Source organism: Lucilia cuprina, chromosome 2, assembly GCF_022045245.1.
Source record: "Lucilia cuprina isolate Lc7/37 chromosome 2, ASM2204524v1, whole genome shotgun sequence".
Taxonomy (NCBI): Eukaryota; Metazoa; Arthropoda; class Insecta; order Diptera; family Calliphoridae; genus Lucilia; species Lucilia cuprina.
Window position 1 is genome coordinate 17,728,575 of NC_060950.1, and position 5,812 is coordinate 17,734,386.

General features: G+C 28.1%; 1 protein-coding gene across 1 annotated transcript in view; it reads left to right on the forward strand.

The window, feature by feature from the left end:
* The first annotated feature begins 4,302 nt into the window (after positions 1–4,302).
* The window catches only part of LOC111677481 (chondroitin sulfate proteoglycan 4), a 23,690-nt gene continuing 22,180 nt past the window's right edge, over positions 4,303–5,812 (forward strand). The window contains exon 1 of the mRNA XM_046950711.1: positions 4,303–4,307. The gene's annotated coding sequence lies outside the window, so the exon portion shown is untranslated. The remainder of the gene's footprint in view (positions 4,308–5,812) is intronic.

Genomic DNA, 5,812 nt, shown 5'->3' on the forward strand with positions numbered 1-5,812 from the left:
GGCAACAATTATATATTTGTGTGAAATAAAATTAATGTTTACATGTGTTTATTGTAAAAAAAATAAAATATAATTAAAATATAATATTTTTGTTTTAATTAAAAAAAAAAATTAAAAGTATTTTTGAAATAAAAACTTTTTTTGCTCTTGGCAAAATAATCTAACAAAAGCCGATTTTAGCCGATTTAAATAAATAAATATTTGCCACAAATAAAACCAAAGTGACTCAAAAATTTTAATTGAATTTTTTAAGTGTATTGATATTGTTTATAAATTTACAATGTGTAATATTTTTCAATTATAAATAAATGTCTACAAATGGACAATATAAATAAATTAAAATTATTTAAAAAAAGTATTAACAAATAATTAAATAAAATTCAAGAATTTTGACCTTTTTCTTTAAATGAATTACATGTGTTGGATTTAAAATTGAAAAAAAAATAACTAAAAAAAATTTAAAACATTTTGTAGGTATTTAAAATTAAAAAAAAATACAATTTTGATTGACTTGCCAGACAAGTGAAGTACAAACAATTTGTGTTTTTTCCAATTTAGGTCAGAAATACTCTAGAAACTGGCAAATTGCTCAAGATATGCATATAAACATATATCTTTTCAATGACTAAATACATGCTCTCATTAGCAAAATAATAAATATCAGATTATTTCAATCGAATTTGTAAAAATGAAATATTTTCAAATTCATTTCAGCTAAGATTTGTAAGTCAAATAAAAACAATACGTTCAGAATAAGAAACAGTTTAGAGTACACAAAAAAAACCTTTTTAATTCTAACTGCCTTATTTATAAACATTTATCAGAGGTTTATAACACAAATTTTCATAGAAACCTTTAATAAGTGTTTATGAACAAGACCCCAGTTCTTGAGAATAATACGAAAAAGAGTTTAAATGGTTTTCTGGCGTTTTCTTAAAACATCTTTTCTTAAGAAACCTAAGGGGCTTTCAGTTAAAGTACGAGAACGAACTTACATGTTAAACCGAAATAATCCTTTGATATTTTCGCTCTCAAATTTAAGAAATTATTGGAAAATAAAAACACTACCGTTATCCAAAAAATACAAAAAAAAACATTACCAAAATATGCCTTAATACCTTTATCTGTACTAATCTACAGTTAAGATTATAGACTAACCTATACCTAAGACTATAGATCGATATATAGATAATACCAAGACTAGTCTATAGTCAAGAACATAATAGACTCAAAACTGTACACATATTTATATTAAATATTGTGGACTAATGTAACAATAACTAGTTACTTATAGAATATAGTCCGGACTATAGAACAGTTAAGGCAAGAGTTTGGTATATAGACAAGATTAAAGTAGACGCAAAACACTGATCTATGACAGATCTCTAGTCAATTGTATAGGTTGATCTATAATCAATTCTATAGACTGTCAGTAGTCAAGACTATTACGTGATATGAAGTCAAGTCAATGGACTAACCTATCGGCAAAACAATTAACTGATCTTTAGTAAATACAGGAAACTGGTCTGATTTTTTTGGATTTTTAAAACAGAAGTCAATTATATATACTGATCTATAATCAATTGTATGGACTATCAGTAGTCAATAGTGATCGGTAGTCAGGGCAATGGCAATATTGCCAAAACTATAAACTGATCTTCAGTGAAACTGATCTGATATTTTGGATTTTTAACAAGGAAGTAAACCTGAAGTATGTTAGTAAGTTAGTTAGTTAGTTAGTTAGTTAGTTAGTTAGTTAGTTAGTTAGTTAGTTAGTTAGTTAGTTAGTTATTTAGTTAGTTAGTTAGTTAGTTAGTTAGTTAGTTAGTTAGTTAGTTAGTTAGTTAGTTAGTTAGTTAGTTAGTAAGTTAGTTAGTTAGTTAGTTAGTTATTTAGTTAGTTAGTTTTTTAGTTAGTTAGTTTGTTTGAAAGGAGGATGAACATATATACAACAAATCCGAAGAAATACACCTAGGCCTCTATTGTGCCTGTTGTGCGCTCCTTAACTAGTGCTTCAGGTGGGAATCGAACCCACTGGAACAGACTGGAATACTAAGCACTAATCTACCGGAGGCAACACAGTTAGTTAGTGAGTTAGTTTGCTAGTTAGTTTTTATCAGTACTCAATAATAATATAGTACATTCGTGATCGGATTACATTTAGCTACCTTGTTTGAATTTCCAATCATCATTTCAATTCCTATAAGATTATGATGTTAAAAATATAAAAATAATCGTAGCAATGATCTTTAAAACCTAAAGCATTGACCACTTCAATTTACACGGGTTCGTAATAAGTCGTTTTTACCTTGTCATGCTTATACGTATAATATAAATTTTAAAATATTTCATCAAAAATAATATATTTGTTATACATGTTTTTGGACTTGGCACATGGATTTTATATAATATTTATTCTTCTTTTTTTGCATAGAATTATTTTTATATTATATTTAAAATATTTTTATTAATGAACAAGTGATTGCACTCTCAACGAACAAAAGTTTTATTTGTTTGTATTTTTTTTTCATTTCACACAATGATCAAGACAGAAAACGCACGACTAATTAATAAAATAAAGCACTTAAGCAAAATAAATATCTGACTGCAAATATTTTCACTAGAAACAAAATTTAAAATCGTATTATTAGCAAAATAAGTTGAATGCCCTTTTGGAGTGTAGACTATTTATTAGTCAATAGTCTATAGTAAAGATCATCGATCGTTCTATAGTTGGGACTATAGATCAGTGAGTGGATAACAGTGATCGTTTTTAGTCAAGACTATAGATCAGTCGAGATAAAAGATCGTTCTATAGTCCATACTATAAATCTGTCTATAATCTAGAATATAAATCATTCTATAGTGGAGACTAAAGATCAGTCAATAGTCGAGACTATAGATCAGTTTATAGTAAGAACTATAGTGAAGACTATAGATCAGTCTATAGTATAAACTATAGTGGAGACTATAAATCATACTATAGTGGAAACTATAGTGTAGACTTTAGATCAAGGCACTCTATAGTGAAGACTCTAGATCAGTCTATAGTCAAGACTTTAGATCAGTCTAAGTTGAAGATTATAATCTACAATATAGATCACTCTTTAGTGGTGACTAAAGATAGGTATATAGTCCAGAATAAAAATCGGTCGATAGTAAGGATTATAGATCAGTCTAAAGTGGAGAATATTGATCAGTGTATAGCAGAGACTATAGATCAGATTATAGTAGAGACTATAGATCAGTCTATAGGGAATCAGGCTATAAATCAATCCATAGTGGAGATTATAAGGCACTCAATAGTCGAGACTATAGGGAAAACTAAAGATCTGCCTATGGTCGAGATCAGGCTATAAATCTATCCATGGTGGAGATTATAAGGCACTCTAGATCAGTCTATAGTCGAGACTTTAGATAAGTCTATAGTAAGGATTATAAAGCACTCTAAAGTGAAGACTCTAGATCAGTCTATAGTTGAGAATAGAGGTCAGCCTATAATCAACACTATAGATCAGTCAATAGTCGACACAAAAGATCAGACTATAGTCTATCCTATAGATCAACAATATAGTTCAGTTTATAGTCAAGACTAGAGATCTAGAGATCTCTCAATTGCAATGACTGTAAATTAATCTGAGATCAGTATATATTAAATGTTATAGATCAGTCTGTATTCGAGACTAGCAAACATTCTACAAACAAGCCGAAAGCAAATTTATGCCATAATCTAAATGTCTATTACTTTAGTATAGGGTACAATTATTAAACATAATCTCATGGCGCTCTATTTCAATTCGTTTAATAACAAAGTTTTCTTTTTTTTAAACAAATAATATAAAAAGCATAAATACACTACTTAGACATATAAAAACCCATAAAATATGTTTAAATATCAAAGGCAAACAAAAAAAAAAAAATACAGATTTCATGTGGCATGACACACACATATTCATTCTAAATGATGATATTTAAATTATATTTAATTAATTTATGATTTCAATATGCAAAAGACAAAAAACTAATAAATAAATGAATCAAAAAATGAAAACATAAGAAAATATTGTTAGAAAGATGAAAATCACAGAAGAAATGAAAAAAATAAGATTTATGAGAAGATTTTTAAAATAGATAAAAACATATTTAAAGTCGTGTGAGCATTTACGATGAAAAAAAAATCTAATAATTTATGATGATAAGAAGCTTTTTTTGGAGAAACGCGATGATAAGTAAATTATTATATATTAACAAACAGTTAACAATGATTTTATATTAAATTGTGAAAATTACGAGGAGAATTTGAAAAGGTCTACCTATTGGGTGGTACAATTTAAAAATAATTTTCTTTATTGTTTTTTTTTTCATATTTTTCTGCAGATCTCCTTCTAAAATTACTTCACAGTTTTTATGCAAAATTTTCATTAAAATATAAATGGCACAATTTGACCCCTTCTATGTTCTTTTTCTTGCAAAAATTAAAAAAAAAAACAATATTTTGCAAGAAATCATGGCATTTCTAATGTTGCAACTTTTACAACACACACTACTTCTCCTCGGTGCCTATAAAAAGAAGTCAACATCAAACGATTTCACACTCAAAGCGATTCCAAAGAATATAAACAAGAACAACAAACATCACAGCAGCAACAGCAGTTGCCAGCAATAATAATAAAAAAACAAAAACTGCAACAGAATTGAGTGCATGAGGCAAAAACAAAACAAAAAAAATCTGTTGCCACAAATGCTGTGCAACAAATTCAAAGAAGGGCACAAATGTTGTTAAACAAATAAAAAATAAAAAAAATTGATGCTAAAAAATCATGTATTTTTACAGCAGACAAATTTGGTAAAAATACAATGTTATTAGGAGTAGTTTTTCATTTTGGGGGATGCTTCATTTACATGTACGAGTGTTTTAAGACAGAAATTGTAATAAAGACTTTATTGCAATTTTCTTGCTTTTATTTTTTAGTTTATGTCTCAATGTGATATGAAAAGTTGAATTTTTTAGATCAGAATCTACAAAATTTTGATTCATCGTTGATGTTTCTATGTGACGTATTCTTAGCACATATTAAGAATATAGACCGATCTCAAGACTATAGATCAATATTTGAAAAAAGCTATCGATCAACTTATAGAAAAGATTATAAAATAACTTATTGTCAAGACTTTAGATTGATTTATAGTCTTGATTATAGACAATACTAAAGATTGATTTGTAGTCAAGACTTTAGATTGATATACAGTCAAGGCTATAGACTGATCTATAGTCAAGGCTATAGACTGATCTATAGTCAAGGCTATAGACTTATCTATACTCAAGACTATAGACTGATCTATAGTCAAGACTATAGACTGATCTATAGTCAAGGCTATAGACTGATCTATAGTCAAGACTATAGACTGTTCTATAGTCAAGACTATAGACTGTTCTATAGTCAAGACTATAGACTGACTTATAGTCAAGACTATAGACTGAACTATGGTCAAGACTAAAGACTGATCTATGGTTAAGACTATAGACTAATCTATGGTGAAGACTATAGACTGATCTATAGTCAAGCCTAAACACTGATCTATAGTCAAGACTAAAGACTGATCCAAAGTCAAGGCTATAGACTGATCTATAGTCAAGGCTATAGACTGATCTATAGTCAAGGCTATAGACTGATCTATAGTCAAGGCTATAGACTGATCTATAGTCAAGGCTATAGACTGATCTATAGTCAAGACTATAGACTGTTCTATAGTCAAGACTATAGACTGATCTATAGTCAAGACTATAGGCTGATCTATAGTCAAGACTATA